Source organism: Theropithecus gelada, unplaced genomic scaffold, assembly GCF_003255815.1.
Source record: "Theropithecus gelada isolate Dixy unplaced genomic scaffold, Tgel_1.0 HiC_scaffold_15875, whole genome shotgun sequence".
In the NCBI taxonomy this organism is placed as follows: Eukaryota; Metazoa; Chordata; class Mammalia; order Primates; family Cercopithecidae; genus Theropithecus; species Theropithecus gelada.
Genome location: NW_020257631.1, coordinates 866061 through 890764, shown reverse-complemented (window position 1 = coordinate 890764; position 24704 = coordinate 866061). Strand labels below are relative to the sequence as shown.

Here is a 24704-nt window from a genome sequence, read left to right as displayed (position 1 = left end):
TGTTACCCTTAATATTGCTTTTGTTATTTATTTTCAAGTCAATCCTTTAATAATGGCTGACTATTGCAACTGGAATAAGAAGTTGATCAGAGAATTATGCTAAAATAACATAAACATTCAGGTTTAAGATCATTTTTCATTAAATGTTTAATGACATCATCTTATATCAAAGCTAATTTTAAAGACTGTCTATTTTTAAACAAGTGCAGTATTTAAGGGAAACATCCATAAGCACAACTCCTTGTAATGTTGTTTATATAGTCCCTTGATAAGTGTGTTAAGCAGATTATAATTATATACATGTATGTATATATGCATGTATATGTGTGACACCGTACCTGCGTAGTTAGCCAATTAAGCAGAACTTAGCACTAAATGAGTCATCTCTTGTACTCACTGTATACTATAGGCACTCTTGAATAAATAAAATCTGTGCTGCTATATAAATAGCTTCCTTGAAATAAGAGATTCTTATTTGAGCTTTCTTTGTAATCCTCCCCTCACCAATCTTAGAGCTTGGTCTTAGAGCATTATAGTCTTAATATTGAGCTTGCTCATTAATCTCCATCCTTTTTTAGGTTAGTCTAGGCTGTTCTCGTAGCTGTAGTACTCACTGGGTTGCCGTAGGAACAAGAGATCCGAGTAAATATGCTTATGGAGAAGAAATGACTACTAATTAAATGTGAATCGCGTTTATAAATTGCCTAGTTCTCACAAAACGCAGAACATAATATGTTTTGATGTACTTCATTAGTAAAAAGCACCTATATTTTTAAAATATATACTAGCAGAGAAAACCAAATTTTAATGCAAAAATGATCTTTACGTGGTTTCATTTTTCTGCCGACTATAAATCCTGTAATTTAATGCAGATATCCTTTTACTGCATTTACATGGCAGAAGACGACATTTGGTTGGCCTGTGAAAGTGCTGGAAACCTTTACTATTCCCTCACCAAAACGTAATTCCTTTTTTATTGTTAGATGTATAGCTTTTCTATTACATTTTAGACAAAAAGAAACTGGCTTATAACGTCCACTCCAAATCTAGGTAGGTAATATTTTCACATCACACAGAGTGCTGTGGTCTTTCCTGCCTACTGCCTGTAAAATCGGGACTCTGGTGTGAAACTACAAAGCAAGCTTTCAGGCAGCTTTAGTTTTGCTTTGTTTAATGCTGAAAAGCACCTCTCACCCTTACCAAGATGTTAAGTCCCCAACTTCATTAACATTCTGCATGTCACAGCAGATGACCTAATCAGGTTTCCCTTTATGATTCTGCAATTCAGGAGTACAATCATCTTCTTTAACATTTTGTCATTTCATTTGAGGAGCTGAGTGTTTGGGATTGACTTATTTCCAAACAATTGATAAAGAATTGGTCCACAGCACTCTGGCATAACATGATTATTGCAAGCCCTATCTGCAATTCCAGGACAGGCAAGCCGTTAAGTTAAATGGGCCGTAGGCATAGTTATGTTAACTTCTAGGTTAACAGAGAGAACTATCGCTGTTTGTTGTTTACTAAAGAACTTTCTTCTCAGAAAGATTGCTCAAACAACTGACTGGCAGAATATCAAAGAAACATAAATGTTAGGGTCTTTTTTTTAATGCCTTGAATGACATTATAGTTCCCTTTGCTTTAATAATATATATGTATATATATTCAACAAAAGAAAATGCTCTGCTCGCATCCACTTTTTTTCAAAATCAGAGCAAAGTGTCTCCTGTCACGATGAAAATCCTGGGTGACAGAGTTTGCTTTTCATTTGACTGCATAGAAATCAATCCTGTGGTTCATATAATCTGAGCATGAGCAATTGACTCTAGGGAAGGTGACTGTCTCACCTTTGCTGTGTGGGTGTGATTTGGACTACTTTTTCTTCTTATTGTCTTTTAGAAAAGCATTTGTTGCCAAGCTGTGTGCCAGGTTGAGGGTAGTAACTAAGATGTGTTTATTTTCTGTACTGATCTTATTCCCTGAAGTAACTAAACTCTAACTTTTCATATCTACTCTAGAGGAACAAAAGCGGAGTAATATGATGCTTAACACTTAATAGACAAATCTGTGCTATTTCCAATGAATACTATTGTTGTATAGTGTTTTGCAGGGATTTAAAGTATTATGGGTTTTTTGTGCAGGATCTGGATTTTATGCCAAAAAAAGTATTATGGGTTTAATAAGGTCTGATGAATAAGATTACTTTACATTATGGACATTTCGTAGGCCTTCAGTAAATAAATGTTGAATTTACTAGAATAACGAATTTTTTAAATCATTAATTTGAGTAAAATTTGAATATCAGTTTTCTGAATTGATTTTTGCCTTAGAAGCAATATAGAAAAAGGCCTTCTAAATTAAAATTACATTACTAGAGTTTTACTGAATTGGTGAGATTGTCTGAAAGGAGATTCTGTTCACTCACTAAGTCTTAATTGTTTTTATTGTTGTTTTAACTTGAAAGGAAGGGCATTGCGGACATGCACCAGTTCACAATGTTAATTTCAAACTATATATTTAGGGAATATTATTTTATTCTGCTTCTCATGTTCAAAATCTTCGAAATTCTATTTGAGATTAAAAACAGATAATCTAAAAGATAATAATAGTATATATTATATTATAATAATATGATAATTTTCATTGAGTATTTGCTATGTGCCAAGAACTATGCACAACACTTTATTTATATTATCCTTTTTAATTTTCAAAAAACTCTATGTGAGAGTAAAATTACTGCCTCATTTTTAGTTGAAGGTGAAATTCAGAGAGATTAATTTGCTCAAGATGTAAGTGATAGAGCCAGGATTCAAACGTTAGCCAAATTCCATAACCTCAATGCTTAACCCTTTTATCACACTTCTCATTTTCATCTTACCCTTACTGCAATAACCCATTCTTTGTAATATCATATATGCTTTATGTCCACTTTAGACTTTCATTTTTCTTTTCTTTTTTTTTTTTTTAACCTTTCCTATGGTGCTGATAGACTGTTTTCTTTAGCTATTCTCTCTATATAGTGCACATAAGTCTCTTTTTCTTTCACTGCTCCCAATACAGACTTTGAAGAATTGTGGCACCCTTGCAAATGATCATGTAATTATTTAACCTAGTTATACATTATAATCAATTTCCCATTTGCATGTCTTGAGCAAACTGGAAGCCATGGATTTTTAGTATCAGTTTGCCGTTCACCTAGGATTCACATCTTCTTTTACAGATAACAAAGATACTTTATTTGACAGTAATTCAGGAGATAAAAATATTCATGTAAAGGTTATGTTCGTCTCAAAAGATTGATTTTTATATTAAAAATAAAATAAAACATTGATTCTTAAACCTATATGAGGATTAAATTATTGATTTGGATTAAGAACAAACCTCAACAGTTCCATAGTTTTATTGCTTCTGAAGTTCCATTTCTCACTTAGAAAATCAAGTTAATCTCTTAGAAATGCCTTATGCAAGGTCCCTTCGCATTTACAGAAGTCAAAGCTTATGATACTTTGTGAGTTGTAGTGACTCTTATCTCTAAGCACCACAAAGTACCATAAGTAGATTGTGCTGTTGCTCGCCCTCATTGCCTGATTATCCCAGCCTCTCATAAGAAGAATAACATTTTGAGATTGGACCATAGCCAACTCAACTCTAGCCAACTGAAGACACTAAACCAGACAAGTAATGTAGAGTACATTTATGTTCTAAAACAGCTTAGAGATTTTTTACTATGTCTGATAACCTGTAATTTTAAAATTTCTTAAAAAATATATACATATATATATTTATGTCAGTCATCCAGGATAATTTACTGAGTATCTCTTCCCAGTGAAGATGGACTGATGGGAGAGAACCCAGCGAAAGGACAAAGACCATCTGCCTACACCTCATTCCAGTCGTTGAACATTAGATAAGTCACATCCTCCCGAAGTGTCAATTTCTTCCATTGTTAAAGGTAGATTTTAAGCCTACTCTGATTACTACACAACATTGTTATGAGGATGATGTGAAACAACAGAGGTGGCAGTTTTTGAAGAATCGTGAAACAATATATAATTAAATATATCTCATAAGCTAAGTTTTTATCTTCCTTAAAAAGCTAGACCCTGCTAGTCCTTTTTTCAATTCTCAAAGCACATCCCTATTAGTGAAGAATAAGTTTTCATTGAAAGGCACAATTTTTATTTTGTTTAGGCATGACCACACCACTGAATTTTATACAGCTTCAATTTTTCACTTCTTGATCTATATGGTTTCAATAAACCACTTATGAATATTTAAGGACAAATGAACAAATTAACATCTTTAACAAACTGTAACAACTTGACATATTATCTGATTATGTGAGTATTATTAGGTAATAATAATTAATAGAAAACATGTGTTGAGGCTGGGTGTGGTGGCTCATGCCTGTAATCCCAGCACTTTGGGAGGCCAAGGCGGGCAGATCACCTGAGGCCAGGAGTTCAAGACCAATCTGGCCAACATAGCGAAACCACATCTCTACTAAAAATACAAAAATTAGTCAGGCATGATGGTGGGCACCTGTAATCCCAGCTAATCAGGAGGCTGAGGCAGGAGAATCACTTGAACCCGGGAGGCGGAGGTTGCAGTGAGCCAAGATAGAGTCATTGCACTCCAGCTTGGGTGACAGGCTGAGACTTCATCTCAACAACAACAAAAACAACAACAACAACAACAATAAATTGTTGAAGGCTGACTATTCTAGGCATTGTGTTTTGTAATGAATGTATATTGTTCAATCCTTATAACAACTCTATGACTATTTCTTTTTAATAGATTTTAGATTTAAACTCACAGCTGACTTAGCTTTTGTTCTTAACCATATTCATATTTCCTCAGTCTCAGGGAATTAGGTCAATTAATTTTTCAACAAACCATATCTTTCTTGCTCTTAGCAGTAAAACTTTTTGAAGGCTATATACTTGCTGAAATTATGCTCAAATGCTTGAATCGCTATGTCAGATATGAATGCTTGTTCAAATGCTTGAATTGCTGTTAGATATGACTTTTTGTCTGTCTGTTTTGTGTTGAGACAGAATCTCACTCTGTTGCCAGGCTGAAGTGCAGTGGCAGGATCTCGGCTCATTGCAACCTCCGACTCCCTGGTTCAAGTGATTCTCCTGCCTCAGCCTCCTGAGTAGCTAGGATTACAGGCACAGGCCACCACGTCCAGCTATTTTTTGTATTTTACAGTAAAGACAGGGTTTCACCATGTTGGCCAGGATGGTCTCAATCTCCTGACCTCGTGATCCGCCCGCCTCGGCCTCCCAAAGTGCTGGGATTACAGGAGTGAGTCACCATGCCCAGCCAGATATACCTTCTTTAAAAATGTATCATCTTTTTAAAAGACTCACAAATTGTATTCTCACCTTAGTTTTGTGTCCAAACCATAGTAAATACTTTATTTATTAAATTAGGAGTAATTGTTCACTAGTTTCCAAAACAAAAACCACACACACAAAATAAAGATTGTTTCATTATTAAGTATATATTAATTTTATGTTCTACTCTAAAAAAAATTATAAAAATGTTCTGAAATATATTGAATGCTGCCAATATCACTGAAAAATATTTTTAATGACATGAGATGATAGCTTTGGAAGGGAAAACAAATTACCCAAAGTTTTAGGTTTCAGTAAGTTGCTTCAAAACCTCAGAGAACAAAATTTATTGGCTTTTCTTGGAATGCTTTCATTTCATAAATTGGGACACTGATGCTCAGAGGGTAGATTGAATATCCTGGTTATAACTTGAATCCCATTCTCCCGAATAATAATGTTTGACCCCATTATGGTTCTTTCTACTTGTATCTTGTATTACTTACCAAGACTAGAGGTAGACACATGACAAGTAAACTGTGATTATATGTTACATTGAACTCCAATACTGTATATATAGTATTTCCCAAAATCGCTGGCAATTTCCCATAAAACTACACATGCATCATTCACATATTTCTTTTTTATAATATAACTCTTTTGCCTGACTGATAAGCAACTAGATGTTTAACAAATTCAATAATATGCTAATTCTAGAAATTACTCCTCCTATATCATCTACCTCAACAAAGAAGCTTCCTAGTATATGACATTTTTGGAAAAACATTTAATATAACAGTAAAATTTGAAAACAAAAATATTTCCTTTAAAAAAATCTAACCAAATATCTACCTATTTATCTACAATGATTTGTGTTAAACCAGTAATTTGAACTTATAATCCCTGATGTTTAAAAAAAAAATGCTTTCTTGAATGCAGCGTTTCCTGTTATCTTTGAGTGCCTTAAAATTTAACTGACTATATACATTTAGTGAAAGACTATTGTGTCTTGCGTTCTGACTACACAAAGCTGAATAAAACATTTTCACAACCTTCAATTAGTTTACAGTAAAATAAGATGCAACCAGTAATAACACTGTGAACGGGATAAGTACGATAACCACGGCACAAAAGCAGAAAGGGGCCTTCTGCCTCATAGAATCAGAAGCATGGGGTAAGGTCTGAGACTAAATAGAGGAGAGGCGTCCCGGGTAAAGACACAGATAAGTAAAGGCAAGAACTTATGAAAATGATCGGTGGGTCTGGGAAGGAGAAAAGTGCAGAATTCACAGAGACAAGAATGTGAGGTGGGGAAGGGCAGAATGAATTGAAGAAACTAAAGATCGAAAAATTAGAGATAGATTGTGTGGAAACTCACTTGTTTAGGAATTTAGATTTCACCCTATAAGCAATGGGTCATCACGAAATATTTCTGATCAGAGGAAAACTGGGATTGTGTCGTTGTTTTAGAAGGATAACAGCACCCACACAATATGAAGTATTTTATTTTTTAAGTCAAAGTATTTGTATAATTAAATTTATTTTTCAAATAAGTAAGGGTGCTTCCTGTATTTCTGAACCAAGTTTGATTTTAGATTTTAGGAACTCTTTAGCTCTCTTTCTGTCTGTCATCTTATATCTTACCTCCAGAATGTCCTTACGTTTTTCCCTTAGGGTATTTTTAATGCAAATATGAAAATACACCTACCACCAAATGAAATTTCGCTTGTTTACTTTCCCATCAGGAAAAGCTAGCTACCAGGCCAGGTAGAGTGAATGTTGGTTGCTGTTTCAGCATGCACTTCCCTTTTTTCTGTCACCAGGAACCTTTATTTCTAATGAGATATTTATGTGCTTCTAGGTAAGTTCACGCCTTCCTCAGATCAAGCATGTAGGCTTCTCTAAGACTAGATTAATCAGTATATTTCAACCCCTTGGTTGAGTTACTGCTTTAGAAGTGAGCATGGGTCCTAAGTTGGTTCAATCACACTAAGTTTCAGAATTTTGCTAAAAATATTGGGACAAAAGCATTGTATTTTTTCTTTGCTGAAGTAAATCAAGAAAGCACCTAGAGTTGAAAGCTACTGTCAGCCAATGTGATGTCAAGAGGGGAGTTTGCTGAGGTTGGAGTCCTGTAGTGAGGAGGAAATGAATGGAAAGAAATAAGTCTTGATCAAAAACCTGGAGCCATTGGGTCCAGAATCACTGAAAGCCAGACTATCTCTGTATTTTTCAGTCACTTAAGACAATGAGAGTTTTCTTTTTGTAAAATTACACTGATTAGGCTTTCTGTATTTACAACTAAAAATACTGTTAACTGTTAGTTATCAGTGCTCCTTGGATTGCAGTAACGGTGTGCCATTTCCTTCTAGGTATTTTCTTAAACTTTCCTTCTTTGTATTACAGGATAAAATGCTGTCTACATTTAAGAACAACTCATACTAAAGTATTTTAATAATTTTTCGTATTTCTCTATGATTAATAATGGCCTTGAAATTATACCAAAATAATTGTATGATTTAAATTTGATATCAGATTTATTTAATTTCATCCAAATAAAATTAAGTTATACTTTTGAATGAGGAACAAGAAAATTTGACAGTAAGTATGTTGATAGACATGTACAACAGTTATATTTTTGTAATTTCTTTTATAGTTTTTAGAATAAGCCAAGATACGTAGTTGATTTCAAAGCCATTGATTTTCAATGATCTTTAAACAACTTCATATAAGTTCCTGATAACTTTAGAAACTCCTTTCCAAAATATTCCTTGGGAGAAAACTCAGAATAGTCAGGCAAACATTTTGACAAATCTCAAAGTAGCACAACCAAGGGAATCAGGGAGGTGTAACTAGACGATACTGTAAGTTTAAATACAATTTCAACATATATGTAGAAGACAAGTACCAAGTAGGCATTTTTCCTTTCTTTTCTTAACCGAATGGGAAATGACAATCCCAGATGTCATTAGACAGATTTTCTATTAATTAGTTACATTGTAATACTCTATAGTAAATAGAATCCTCAAAGAATGGTAAAGAGAGCTGCTGCCCATTTGTAATTGTCTTAGGTGTAACCCACTATTTTTGAAATTTAACGTGTCTTGTGGTTTTATCTCTATAAACTTGCTACTCAAAGATTGGTCTGAATGTGGCCTTAGATATGCGTATAAAATGGGGCTCATGTTAAAATGCAGATCCCGGTTCAGTTCACCAGGGGTAAGGCCTGAAGACTCTATTTCTAACAATTTCCAGCTGAAGCTGATACTACCCAACACAGCTTGAGAAGCAAATATATGCCAATCCTTACAAAATGCAGGATTTAAAAGTGTTAATTTACATATTATTTTCAAAATTCTGTTTTTATGCCACGTGGAATTTTAGGCTGGATGGTATCTGAGAATTTCATAATAACTGCTTCATTATATATATGAGAAAACTAAGGTCTTTGGAAAGAGTGCTTTGACTGGTCTCCTCATCCCCAGACCAGGGAGGAAGAGCTGTTAATCTGGTTGTTCAGAGCCAGGACATTAACTGGGCCACTTGTTATGTGAGCGCTAATGTGCCTTAAAGGTCAGTGTCTGTACAGTATCCTCTCTCTTCTTCCTGCCATGAATACTCACTCTCCCACTTTCTCCATTTGTGCAGTCAAGTGGGTGAGTTAGGCAAAGCCTGCTCTGCAGAACCGCTTGCTCTCTTCTACTGGCAGGAAAGTCCTGTGCTTTGTGTGGAAGAGAGGTAAAACTCTTTCTCATCTCCAGGCTTTAGGAATCAGCTTTATATTCCAGTTTATCACAGGGACAGAGACTCTTGTGAATGTGGCAATGCCTCACCAAACACGCAGTCTACTTTAGACAGATAATGTTCCTTGACATATCAAATGAAACTAAGTTTAATGGGAACTCTCGTTATAAATCTTCTGAAAGCACGTTTTCTGTGTGCTAGCAAAATGATCCAGAATATAGTAGATCCCCAATAAAAATAGTTACCAAGTGAGTGATGGCTTCACTTTTATTACATTTAGATAATGTTATATGTAATGCATTTGTTACATACAATTTTTTCCCACAGCTGGTAAGTTTTTGAAACTGCTGCAAGAATGACTTTATTTTCTTTGAGATACATGTAAAATTCTTACCAAACCATTGTTTTTGCTTCTAGTCACTAACCTTCGCTTCTCTTCCTCACGGAAACATGTTTTTGCTTATTTATGACAATTCATTATAAAAATAGGCTATGAAGTCTCACAAATTTCACTACCCAACACTAGAATTTCTCTTCCCATAAAGGTGCGCTTGAGACCTAGTAGGCAGACTCTCCGTTGCCGGAGCTCCCTCGGGATGTGTTTCCTAGCACACGCCTCCCCTTGCAACATGGTTCAAGAAAGAAGAGGATCCGAAGGTGCAGCTCACGCTGACCTGTGATAGAAGAACTTCAACACATAGTGTGAATGTATGGTACCTCCCAAGTATATGACAACTTCTCTTGGGGCCTTTCCATTTCCTCACATTATCATTAAATTGCGCAGAATAGCAACCATTGAAAAAGTGAGACTTCATTTCAAATTACTTTTAGAAAACCATGAACCTTCAGATTCTCTTTGTATCACTGTCCTATATGAAGGACTCTTCATTTTATTTTTTGTGCAGGTGAAAATTTACTCAGGTTCACATCAGCTAGTCATTCTGATCACTGTGTCCCATATAGAAAGTGTACTGAACAAACTTGGTATTGCTTTTGTTCCAATATGACATCAGATAAAACTGATGCTTCCATTCTAGTTCAGAATTCCAAAGGGTATCCATAAATACAAGGATCTGTGATTAATTTTCAATCCTTACTTGACATATCTGTAGTATTTGATACAGTTGTTTACTTCTTCACTTTGAGAATGTTTGTTTCACTTAGCTTCCAAAACACATCTTCTTGATCTTTATCCCACCTCATTGGTCACTACTTCTCAATTTCTTCTGTTATTTTTTTCCTCACTTTCTATCCAGCTTCTATGCATTGAAAACCCTCAAAGCTCAGTCCTCAAACTTCCCTCTTCTTAATCTCCACTCATGTCAAGGGTGAAGCTCATCCAGTCTGTGGTTTTAATTACAATTCTGTACTCACTACTTCCAAATGTGTTACCAATTCCCACCTCTCTTAAATTCCAAATTCATAGATTTAGCCACCTACTCAACATCTTAAGATATCTTAAATTTGAATATATTCAAATCCTGTTCACCTCTCACTCCAATCCTACTTCTCTAGCAATCTTGGCTCATATTGGAAAATAGTGACTCCATTCAAGTTACTCAGGGTCCAAGCCTTGGAGTAAGTTTTCCCTTCTTTCTCTCTCTTGAAACCCACATGCAATTCATCAGCCCATGTTTCCAGCTCCACCTTTCAAGTAGATCATTAGCCAACCACATCGTTCTCCTTTTATGACTATCATCAAACCACCACTGCCTCTGGCTTGGATTTTATAGCCTCCTAGAAGATGACCCTACTTCTGCTCTTGTCTCCTTGTCACTTTGCCCACAATCACAACAGCATCTCCAAGTAAACCAAAAATACACAAACAAAGAAACAAAGCAAAAAATTCATCTTTCACTAATCTAAAAGGCTCCACGCAATCCTCTCTGACCTCTTAGACCACATTTTCTGTTACTTCCCTTCTTCCTTACCATACTGCCAGCACACTGACCTCTTCCTTTTCCTTAAACATGCCAGGCCCATGCGTGGACTTCTCTGCCTTCCCATAAAGCTTACTCCCTCACCTGTCTTCTGTATTTGGTTGTAAGTTACCATCTTAATGAAACTTTTCCTGATATTCCTATTTTAAACTGCAATGCTTCTTCTAGGGCATTCCCTAACCTAACTTCCTGCCATATTTTTCTCCATAGAACTAATAACCATTATAATTATTTCATATATATTTGTTTATGGTCTGTTCCCTGCCAACTACAATATAGGCTCTGTGACAGTAAGGGCATGTCTGTTTTATTCACTGCTATGTGTTTCCTGTGTTAGATAATACAAGATTTAGTGAATAAATGAATGAGTAAACTATACATAACTAACAAAATGAATAATAATGCATAAACATTATATATCACTATAATGCATACATATTAATTTAAAGTGATCTTCTTTCAACCAGCCCCTTTCACTTACACTCAGTGTCACAGATTCTGCAAACAGGCACTAAAATTTGGGCAACAGTTAATATGGCTGAACTTTTCAACAGACATCATGGCTTTGCATTTTCAAAGTTCTGCTCATCCTCTAGAAAGGAAAATTGCCTGGATGTTACACTTAAAAATTATTTTAAAAGTTGTTTTCGTCCTTTCATTTGTTCATTCTTTTTTATTTCTTTTCCTACTTTCTGTCTCTCTGGTTTTATTTATTAGCTTACTTATTTTGCATATAGTAATGCAATCTCATCAGTTATGACCTTTATCTTCTTCAGGCGTTACCTACATTAATTTGGTCCCATGTAGTTGCATCATTGGAGGATCTCAGCTCATACAGAGCCATCCTACAACTTATCTGTCTCTATATCATCTCCCAAAGTGCAGTGTTCAGGCATATAACATGAGTTTGCAAATGAGTAGCTATTTCTTCACCAAGGTTATAATTGCTTCATGTCATTTGGATTTTCAAATAATAATTCATTGTCCTAATAATAAATATTTTATTTGTTCTACATTTTATTCTTCCCTATATTCGACTAAAAGAATGAAACACAGCAAAAGGCCTTCTTTTAACTTGTGTTTGACCCATCTAGCTGTTAGGAGTTCATTATTTTATTTTAATTGCCTAATTAAGGTAAAATAAAAATATTTTCATGTAAAAATCTCATTAAATGCACCAAATGCCTCAGTAAGTCTGTGCCTATTCTGGAGAGGAATGTGAATTGTGTTGACTACCAAAAGCACCAGGGGTAGATATACCAATATTGCTTGCTACTGAACTGGCAGTTTTGAAAATCCTTGCTAGAAAGTGTTGCAGGTCACTGTAAAACAGGCAAGGGTTGATTTGACATTTGATTAAATAATCATACATATGTTTATGCAAAAAGTAGCTATGGGCTCACCCTACTCTACATTGCTTAAGTGTACAATTAAGAATATACAATTAAAAGAATGAAAATAGTGACAATAAGCTGGGCTTCCCCCTGTAATATCTTAAAGTATTCTGACCCACCTCTTATTAGGGCATAGATCTAATATTTACATTTTTATTATTTACGTAAGGCTTATTCACTGTAATTCACTGGATAATAACTTAGAAATATGTCTTCAAAATTGTTCTCTCTGAAAGCAGATGATGAAAGGAAAGAATGGCATTTGTAGGACCAATTAATTGTCAGATCAAATTAAAGTATTTATAAAAATTGTATAATATAAATTCAATAGCAAATAATTAGAATAAGTAATATTTTTTTCTTGTGATGAGGGGAAAAACATACCTTTCTAACTCTCGTCCAACGTCATTAGTGAAACAGGATCAGTATGTGTAATTACAATATCATGAATACTTAAATTTCTCCCATGCTGAGAAAGGCATGATAAGATTACAGCTAGCACACTGATTTTGCTACATGACCTTTCAACTGGAAAACTCCCACAATCTTGCCTTAGAATGATCTGTTACATTCTATTCTACCTAACAAAAAGAAAAATCAGGGAAATGTCTGAGATCTAAGAATTTACAGTTTGCTCAAATATAGTCACAAGGATATGTGAAGCTTGTAGGTAAGATATTCATGATCCAATAGTCAAAAGCAATTGTTTCTGGTATGAATTCAATGTGCACTCCCTGTTTTGCATTTTTCTAGATTATGTACCTTTAAGTTTTCCCAAATGTAGGTATAATTTTAAAAAAGAAAATGTGGACATATTAATGAAACATTGTGTGTTGCAGTGGGCGTAATAATTTCAGGGAAATTCAATTCCCTTCGGTTCAGAAGATTGTATAAGTTAAGTTTTGCAGGATTATATAGAATAAAACTTTGTAAATTTGTGTATAATACATTTTTTATTCACAACCCTTTGCCTCACATGAATGCTTTTCACCAAATTATGTGCCAATTAAAATATAAGAAAAGAATTAAAAGTTTATACTGATCACCTTTGCATATGCCATCTTATTATTGAACTATATCATCACACAATAAAAACTATTATATAATGTCTTTTTCATTTATCTCATTATATGTCCCACCGTGGCAACTAACTTAAAGAATATGGTAGGTACAAGGATGAGAAAGGCTTATGTCCCTTGTGAGCACTTCTTCCCACCTGTCATGTCATGTGGCATACACCTCAGCTTGCTTCTATTCTTGCTATATAGTCCTTCTGTGGGTAACAATGACCAAAAATATATATATTTAAAAATGGCATCAACCACTGAGAACAGGCAAAGCCCCAGCATTGCCCCAGTGTGCTGGTGGCCTTATGGTGGGCAGATGCTAACTTTCTAATTGTCTTTTTGCTGCAGTGGTCACAGGATCTCTCTAGAGGTGCCAGGATGGCTCAGGGAGAGGTTGCGTTGGAGAACTTGGGACAGCTATATTTACCACTCCATAGAGAAGTAATCTAATACTTTAATAATCTGTGTGGTGAAGTCAGTGTGTACTGTCAGCTGACCAGTGACAATATTATCCATCCCTACGACTTCAGTTAACACATTACACACAGCATTACACAGGTAACCAACAAATCCACAACACTAGTCTTTTTTTTTTTCTTTTCTTTCTTTTTTTTTTTTTTTTTTTTGAGACGGAGTTTCACTCTTGTTGCCCAGGCTGGAGTGCAATGGCAAGATCTCGGCTCACTGCAACCTCCATCTCCCGGGTTCAAGCAATTCTCCTGCCTCAGCCTCCTGAGTAGCTGGGATTACAGGCATGCGCCACCACGCCTGGCTAATTGTGTATTTTTAGTAGAGACGGGGTTTTTCCATGTTGGTCAGGCTGGTCTCGAACTCCCGACCTCAGGTGACCTGCCACTTCGGCCTCCCAAAGTGCTGGGATTATAGGCATGAGCCACTGTGCCCAGCACACAACACTAGTCTTTAACTCAATTCCAATTGCAGACCTGTATTTCTAACAATATATTATATATATTTAAAAAAGGATAATCTGTCAATGCCTCACAATCAACAAATCAAAAATTCAATGGACTCTCTTCCTCTATAAACATAATCTTTCCATTGTCATATTTTTCCTTGTAAGGGCATTGCCTACCATTTTGCCTCCCAGCCTAGAAACTTGAGACAATCTCTGACTTTACCTTCTTCCTTATCCTCAACGTCCCGATCATCATCCTGTCTTGTCAGTTCTGCATCACAGATACCTCTGCTGTTCATCATCTTCTCTATTCCCACCATCATGGCTAGGTCAGCCACTCTCATACCTCTTGTTTAATTTATTGTAATAGTGCCGACTTCTCTTTCGACTGCCAGATTTCCACATCTCTCATTTATTGTTAAATGAAGACATAACTAGGATGCCTTCTATGCCTAACAAATTTGAAGACTCTGCCTTGATCAAAAACTCAATTCAAATTTCCATACCTCAAATTTACCAATTGACCTTTCCAGTTTCATTTTGTACCCATACTCACACATTCTTATCATCCTTTCATCAATTCTTACTCCCTAAACTAAATTAAGATCTTTCCACCTTTATACCTTTGCTCATGCAATTCCCTTTTCCTGGAAATTCCCCTTCACTTCTCCCTTCTTATTCCATAAGGCTTATTCCATAAGGCTTACCTTCCCCAAGAAGGCTTTCCCAATCCTTTCAGACAAAATTCAATCATTTCCTAATACTTGTCCTACATGGCTCTTTGTACTCGATCTTTGGCAGTAATCAGATTATGCCTTCTCTTATTTTGGCTCATAGATCACATATTTCTTGATATTTGGAACTATATCTGATGCCCAATGGTGTTTAACACAGTACATTGAATAGAATATGTGTTTAATAAATACATGTGAAGTTAACCTGCAGTCTGTCCATTAAGACATGATGATTCATGGATCAATTCCAACTAGTAATACTGTATTGCCTCTTATCTGGGTCCTATCATCTCACCACTGAGTCAGAGCATCAGCTACTAGTTAAATATAAACTCCCCAAATCCACTGAGAACAAATATGATTTAAGTACTGCCAAATATCTCAGAATAACAAATATATTACATAAAAGTGCTTTGTTTAATGGGTAAAACCTCAAAGAAATTTGTAGTCTATGTGATTAGACAAAAAAATATAAAACTATGAAATATTAATCTTGCAATTCTGTCCTGTCTGCAGATATCCCATTTATAATTCTTTTGGCCTATACCACTTCCCTTAAAAGTTGAACTGAAATCCTGCATAGTCAAGGTTTGGCATCATAGTATGAAAGATTTACCAATGAAATTGAGTTGTTTCTGTAAAGTATAGCAGCAATTCAGGCGGGACTTTGAATACAATTCAAGATACATTTATTGAGCAGGTACAATGGTGCTAACACTGTGGAGGATCAAAAAAGCTGGGATACATGATGTTTGCCACAAAGGATCCTATGATCATGTGGACAAGAGCTATGCAATGCCAGAACACATGAGAGACTCCCTTCTGAAAAATATTCTGAGAGATTTCATTTGGATGGAGGTTGACATGGAAAATCTTGCAGGGAATAAATTTAGCTTTTCCTCTTTGATGAAGGATTATTTCTTAACGTAATATTCCAAACATTTCTTGAAAGCTCACTATATATATAATACACAAGGTAATATTCTTGGTGCTGAGACCAAAGCTTAACAAGATGTAGTCATTGTCCATAAGAAACTTAACATGTCTCTAAATACTTTTGAATTTTATTTCATAAAAATTAATTTAACAATTACATATTTGTTGTGGTAGATGGCATAGTGAATATGACTCACAGAGTGCCATGTGTGAACGTGAGGTTTATCTAATAGGGACTCAATGTCTAATACGGACTCCATGTCCAATATGTAAATTCTGTATCACATGCTGTTTGTAAAAACAGGATCCAAAATATCCAAAATTTTATGCATTTTACATAAAGGCAATTTAACACAATGCCACCTCCCTTCCTGTTTATTTAATATTAGACTTATACTTGAATCCCCTAGTTTATTTCATATGAGACTTATACTTGAGTCCCCTAAATTATTTTTATCACCAGTAATGTAATGTGCATCTTTAAAATGTTTTTTCTGTATCAAGAAATGTATTTATTTTATTTTTTGGCAACTAATATCAACAGTTAATGAAATAAAAAACTGTCATAATACCATACATCATTACCATGTTTGGCTTATGTAAAGATCAATGGTAGTCGATTAAATTTCCTTCAGAATTTCCAATCCAGATGACTCATGTGTATTTGAAGCACATGGTAAACATTTCACTATAAAATAAAGAGTAATACCAAATTGCATTTCTTTAATTAAATTCCTTGCTGTATGTTTTATTCAAATGTGTATACAATGCAATTTGTATAGAATGCTAAGTAAAAAGTAGCAGTTAATTTGGGGGGCTACTGCTGTAAAAGTATGTTATCTTTTATATATATCACAGCATTACTTATTATCAGCTTCACACACAGCACTTTGCCTTTGATTTACACAAACAACTGTAAATGTTTTATATATTTGTGAGGAAGTGAATGATATTAGACCATCAATCCATGGGGACTGCAAATCAGGGGGAAAAAAAAGGCTATTACATTTCAGAAGCTGTTAAATCAGTTGTGCCCCCTGGCTGATTTTGTCAGCTATATTTGCTGTGGGTAAAACCGTTGATGCCTGGAATACTGGAGCGGCCCTGAGAGTGTTGAAGAGTAAATAGCAGCAGAGTTGTAAACTACACCCCACATCTCACACTTACCGCATAAGCCCGGCTTACACTTTCCTCTGAATAAATCCAGCAGCTTAAAAAAGAGCAAGAGAGAGAAATAAAGAAAAGGGGAGGGGAAAACAAGGCAAAACTCGGCCCATGCCTTCTGTCACTGCCTCTAGGTTTAGCCCCTCAGCAGCCTGCCAACAGGACACTGTTCTGCCAGTTGTAAATTTTAATTGGCCATCTGGGGAAAGCACAAACCACTGACTAGAGATTAATCAGCAAATTAACCCAGGCATAATACACATTTCCCAGTGGACCCAAAGCAGCTCTAGGCTGGGGCAGAGCAGCCTGGGATACTGGAGAACTTGTGTAGAATGCTGTTATTGCTTACTGCCATGCAGTAGAACATCTTACTGGAGTCCTGAAATTCCCTTCTGTGTGACCTTGTTAGTGCCCCTGATTTGTATGGCAGTTGCAAAGAGCCTTTTTTTTTTTTTTTTTTTTTGTAAAGTACTAAACACAGATGGTGCAGGTACTGTGATTGCTGGGAAAAGTGTTGATGAATCAGTGAAAGTGACAACTTTTCTCTAGTGGGCTATTCACTTGGTTTGCTAAAGTACCTATAGAAAGAAACAATAGTGTACCTGAATTTTTACCAGCTCAATGAATCACCAGAGAATCACGTTTATTTAGCCAATTTCTTTTGCTACAGGAAATGCCTTTGCACAGTCTCTGTACTGGAAAAGCAAATTTGTGTATAATAAAGTTAAATCCGGCTGGGCATCTGTGGCTCACAGCTGTAATCCCAGCACTCTGGGAGGCTGAAACAGGAGGATCACGAGGTCGAGAGATTGAGACCATCCTGGCTAATGTGGTGAAATCCCGTCTCTACTAAAAAATACAAAAAAAATTAGCTGGGCGTGGTGGCGGGCGCCTGTAGTCCCAGCTACTCAGGAGGCTGAAGCAGGAGGTGGAGTGAACCCGGGAGATGGAGCTTGCAGTGAGCCGAGATCGCGCCACTGCGCTCCAGTCTGGGGGACAGAGCGAGACTCCATCTCAAGTAATAATAATAATAATAAATAAATTTAAACCTTCTTCAAGTCTGACTTACAGGGAATAATATAAGCCAAATGTATATTTATATAGAATACTGTGTCTTCAACTCTTTCAACAACACAGTCTTCTAATTGGCTCAGGGCATTCTGTAAGCTGAGATAGGGAAAGAGGATAAAGACAAAAGGAAGAACATTTTAAGGTGATAAATACCCAAATAGAAAGTGAAGGACTGGTAAGAAATTGCAAGTGTTTTGATACAGGATGGAGTAAAAACACTTTGTGAAAGAATAGACTTTACACAGCTTTTGGAATAATAAATATGGTAGGGCTTCATGCATTACTATAAGCAGGGGTCTTTAGGATATGGAATATTATGAAGACTCAGACGTGGGAGTATACAGTCTAAATAAAGGACACACTGAATAAATATGCTTGAAGGAACCTAAGGATGAAGTGGCCAGGCCAGATCAGTGAAGAACAGAGATTTTCCATCTTGTGGACAGTTGTATTTCCAGAAGTTAGCATGGAGAACTCAGCATAGTAGCATATAGCAGGCAGTCAACACTTTTTAATAAAAGAAGGCATAGCCACCTTTAATAAAATTAGAAGCTACTATTATATTAGACATGCCTACTACTTGTTGCCTTTCCTGTCCATAGTCCATGCTGAATGCATGGTAGACCACATGACAAGGGACCTGACATATCACGTTTGAGGCACAAATTTATCGGCTGGCAAGGGACCTATGATATCATCTGGTGCAAAAACATATTTTTTGTTTTTCCATAAGTTATTAGGGTACAGGTATTTGGTTACATGAATAAGTTCTTTAGTGGTGATTTGTGAGATCCTGGTGCACCCATCACCTGAGCAGTATACACTGCACCATACTTGTAGTCCTTTATCCCTCACCCTGCTCCTATCCTTCCTCCCAAGTCCCCAAAGTCCATTGTATCATTCTTATACCTTTATGTCCTCATAGCTTAGCTCCCACATATCAGTGAGAACATATGATGTTTGGTTTTCCATTCCTGAGTTACTTCACTTAGATTAATAGTCTCCAAACTCATCCAGGTCACTGCAAATGCTGTTAATTCATTCCTTTTTATGGCTGAGTAGTATTCCATCATATATATATAGATATATAGATATCACAGTTTCTTTATCCACTTGTTGACTGATGTGCATTTGGCTTGGTTCCACAATTTTGCAATTGTGAATTGTGCTGCTATAAACATGTTCGTGCAAGTATCTTTTTTGAGTTATGACTTCTTTTCCTCTGGCTAGATACCCAGTAGTGGGATTGCTGGATCAAATGGTAGTTCTTTTAGTTCTTCAAGGAATCTCCTCACTGATTTCTATAATGGCTGTGCTAGTTTACATTCCCACCAGCAGTGTAGAAGTGTTCCCTGGTCACTGCATCCACACCAACATCTCTCTTTTTTATTTTTTGATTACGGCCATTCTTACAGGAGTAGGGTGGTATCACATTGTGTTTTTACTTTGCATTTCCCTAATCATTAGTGATTTTAAGCATTTTTTCATACATTTGTTGGACATTTGTATATCTTCTTTTGAGAATTATCTATTCATGTTCTTAGCCCACTTTTTGATGGGATTGTTTATTTTTTTTCTTACAGATTTGTTTGAGTTTGTTGTAGATTCTGGATATTAGTCCTTTGTCGAATGTATACATTGTGAAGATTTTCTCCCACTCTGTGGGTTGTCTGTTTACCCTGCTGACTGTTCCTCTTGCTGTGCAAAAGCTCTTTTGTTTAATTAGGTCCCAGGTGTTTATCTTTGTTTTGATTGCATTTGTTTTTGGGTTCTTAGTCATGAAATCCTTGCCTAAGCCAACATCTAAAAGAGTTTTTCTGGTGTAATCTTCTGGAATTTTTATAGTTTCAGGTCTTAGGTTTAAGTCCTTAATCCATCTTGATTTTTGTGTAAGGTGAGAGATAAGTATCCAGTTTCATTCTCCTACATGTGGCTAGCCAATGATCCCAGCACCATTTGTTGAAAAGGGTGTCCTTCCCCCACTTTATGTTTTCTTTTGCTTTGTCCAAGATCAGTTGGTTGTAAGTACCAGGTTTATTTCTGGTTCTCTATTCTGTTCCATCAGTCTATGTGCCTACTTTTATACCACTACCATGCTGTTTTGGTGACTATGGCCTTATAGTATAGTTTGAAATCAGTTAGCGTGATGCCTTCAGATTTGTTCTTTTTGCTTAGTCTTGCTTTGGCTATGTGGCTCTTTTTTGGTTCCATATGAATTTTAGAATTGCTTTATCTAATTCTGTAAAGAATGATGGTAGTATTTTGATGGGGATTGCATGGAATTTGTAGATTGCTTTTGGCAGTATGGTCATTTTCACAATATTGATTCTACCCATCCATGAACATGGGATGTGTTTCCATTTGTTTGTGTTGTCTATGATTTCTTTCAGCAGTGAGTTGTAGTTTTCCTTGTAGAGGACTTCCAACTCCTAGGTTAGGTATATTCCTAAGTATTTTACTTTTTTTGCAGCTATTGTAACAGGCATTGAGTTCTTGATTTGATTCTCCCTTTGGTTGCTGTTGGTGTATAGAAGAGCTACTGATCTGATTTGTGTACATTAATCTTGTATCTAGAAACTTTGCTGAATTCTTTTATCAATTTTAAGAGCTTTCTGGAGGAGTCTTTAGCATTTTCAAGGTAAATTATCATATCGTCAGCAAACAGTGACAGTTTGACTTCCTCTTTACCAATTTGGATGCCCTTTATTTCTTTGTTTACTTCTTTTTCTCTATTTTTTTTTATTTTTTATTTTTTGAGACAGAGTTTTGCTCTTGTTACCCAGGCTCGTGTGCCATTAATGGCGTGATCTCGGCTCACTGCAACCTCTGCCTACTGGGTTCGAGCAATTCACCTGCCTTAGCCTCCCAAGTAGCTGGGATTATAGGCATGCGCCACCATGCCCAAATGCAGGCATGGAGTTTCACCGTATTGGTCAGGCTGGTCTCAAACTCCTGACCTCAAGTGATCCGCTGACCTTGGCTTCCCAAAGTGCTGACAGGCATGAGCCACCACACCTGGCCTACTGGATGCCCTTTATTTCTCTCTCTTGTCCGATTTATGCAAAAATTTTGATCAAAACTTAGATGAATTCAGTCAGTCATGATGTCTCATGCCTGTAATCCCAGCACTTTGGGAGACTGAGGCCAGCAGATCACCTGAGGTCAGAAGCTCAAGACCAGCCTGGCCAACATAACAAAACCCCATCTCTACTAAAAATACAAAAATTAACCAGGCATGGTGGTGCGCATCTGTAATTCCAGCTACTCAGGAGACTGAGGCAGGAGAATTGCTTGATCCCAGGTGGTGGAGTTTGCAGTGAGCCAAGACTGTGCCACTGCACTCCAGCCTCAGTGACAGAGCAAGAATCCATCTCAAAAAAAAAAAAAAAAAGAAAGAAAGAAAGAAAAAAAAAAAAGACTTACATGAATTGATCCAAATGGATTCTATTCTTGGGGAATTTGAAAAAGGGACCTTGAGAAACTCAGTTCCTTAGCAGTGAAACATGTTGCATAAAGGCTATAATAAGAAAAGGACAAAGTAGAAATGCAGTGATTTGAGATTCTGGGCAACCAGAGGAAGCCAGTGTGTTAAAAGAGAAGAGTGGAGTTGATTTGCTGGAAGGAGCAGTGAAGAGGAAGGCTGGCCTCCCTAGAGATAGGAAGTAGCCTGTCTATCCCAGTTCTACCTTATCTGAAGCCTACCTCCACCTCTTCCCCGGCCTCTGATTTTATGAGAGTTGAGCAAGCTTACATGACATTCTGATTGTTGCACCAAAAGAACTTTGACCAGAGCAACCATGTAATAGCACCATCATAAACCAATGGCCTCAGAAGACAAATAAAATTAGTAACCTTCCCCCTACTCCCTACTACTAAACAGTGCACAGGATTTAGGAACTCTAAAGAATGTGATCATTTTGAGAAATACAAGTAATGGTGGATTCTTTTATACGTCTATGCTCTGACCCACCACTAAATCACACAGACCCATTTCACCTGCCTCTGGCAAAATAGACTCTTTTCTTTCACAGCCAGGTATGGATTTTTTTTTTTTTCTGTTTTATTACATTATTGCAAGCAATGCTACCTGCCAAACCACATGCTCTTAAACTGAAATGGCTTCTAGGCAAGTACTAGATTGACAGTAAATCAGTCAATATGCTTGGCTTAGGTACCACAACAGTTAAATAGACATCTTCGGCTTCAGGAGGGGAAACCTTCCTTCAAATACCCAATTCAGCTTCTAATAAGGCCTTCTGAAAAGCTTTTTATTTACATAGTATTTTAAATCACCAAGAAGTTTATTGTGAGGTTTATATGAGATATAAAGGCATGAAAAGATAATAGACAACAGTTCTGAATTAAACACTGAATGCATAACAAGTAAAAGCAAAATATTTAAAGTTATTTTAACATTTAAATTATTCCACAAGAAAAAACTTTTGAGAGTCATGAAATGTCTGGCCACTGCTCACTATATCTGAATTGAATGCTCTAGCTGTGTATACTGTAAGCAGGAAATAATGCCTAACACAACAGTTTATTGGATAGTAGACTCAGTGTTTTCGGTGTGCACTGGTGGATGGATTTCTTTATCTCTTCTGGGAGGGATAAGATCCAAAGGTTAGAACAGGCTCAAATAAATTCAGTTCAGTATGTGTGGTCTCTTCTGAATTATCCCAAAGCCTTACTGTCTAGCTTCAACCATGTTCCCCTACTTCATGTTATCTCAATTATATATCTACAAAAAATTGGAGAAAATAGTATTCATTTATTTGTAAAGACATTAGAGATTCTGGACATTAGAGGATGCCTGGAGCACAAAAGTACAGAAGAATATAAAGATAATCATTTATATAGGTCACCTATTGTTATGTTTGTCTTGTCACTCATCACTTTCCACATCTTCACATGTACCACACATTTTCAAGAAATAAAGAAGAAAGATAATATATGTTGATGTTTTTGTTTATATATTTACCCCCAAATATCTTAAACATGACTTGGTATCTTATACTTATCTTTATATCTAAAAATAAAAGAACTCCTCAGGCATGATTTTATACAGTGTGGCTAAAATGTAGAAATGGAGTCAAGGAAGCTGAAACAGTTCATAATTAGGTAAATAATGACAGATTAATTCACAGTGATGCCTATTATACCATAAAAAGTAAGAAGTAAATTTATGTATTAGATTTGCTAAAATGTGACCAACAAGCCTCTTGCCAGGTGTCCTGATGAAAGTGATATTGTCTTTAAACCCTGCATGGCAATCCCTGATACACCTCCATGATATCTAGGCAAGACAAGACAACCTGGAAGTCCAACCACTTCCTTAAGAGCATCCAACTTTTAGATGATTATCCAAAATGCCTCATTGTGGAAGTGACAATGTGGGTTCCAAGCAGATACAGGTTGGCATGTACTTCTGAGGGAAGTCTGTGGAGCTGATGGACAAGAACACTATAACACACAAGGCCATCTGAGGCCATCCAGAAAACAACTCAGCTCTGGAGAAACTGTTGCCTCATATCTGAGGGAATGTGGGCTTTGTATTGACCAAGGAGGACTTCACTGAGATTAGGGACATACTGCTGGCCAATAGGTGCCAGTTCATGTCTGCGCTGGTGCCATTGCCCCACGTGAAGTCACTGTGCCAGCCCAGAACACTAGTCTGGGGCCCAAGAAGTCATTTTTCTTCCAGGTTTTAGGCATCACCACTAAAATCTCCAGGGTCACTATTGAAATCCTCAGTGATGTACAGCTGATTAGGACTGGAGACAAAGTGGAAGCCAGTAAAGCCACACTGCAGAACATGCTGAACACTGCCCACTTCTTCTCCTTTGGACTGATATCAAGAAGGTGTTTGACAACAGCAGCATCTACAACCCTTAAAGTCCTTGACATCACAGAGGAAACTGCATTCTCACTTCCTGGAGGGTGTCCACAATGTTGCCAGTGTTTGCAGATTGACTACCCAATTAGATGTTAATTCTCTGATGATTAAAATCAAAACTCAGCATAGTATATCATCTAAAGCAGACAATCCATTAACTATTTGGTGAATAAGGGCGCTAACATTTTTTGTGGGAGTGGTAGCACTAGAGACATGGGCAAAGAGCCTACATTCTTTAAATGGATTCCAGGACTAATCTTTACTTTGCAGCAAAGGAAGTGTCAGGTGTTTTAGATATAACTAAAGATGTCCCTGGTTTTGCCTAATCTTGATTATTCTCTTTCTTCAGTTTGCTTTAAGTTACATTTGCTTTCCTTTTTCCAGTGTCTTATAATTCCAGTGAAAGTTTATGTTATTGATTTCAAATTCTTATTTTTAATGTAGACATTTAATATGTGTTATAAATTTCCCAAAAGCATTGCTTTAGCTAAATTCCATAAGTT

The 24704-nt window shown here is 36.3% G+C and overlaps 1 pseudogene; it reads left to right on the top strand.

Annotated features, from left to right (window-relative positions):
• The first annotated feature begins 23594 nt into the window (after positions 1-23594).
• Positions 23595-24370, top strand: LOC112617058 (annotated as a pseudogene).
• Positions 24371-24704: the final 334 nt, after the last annotated feature.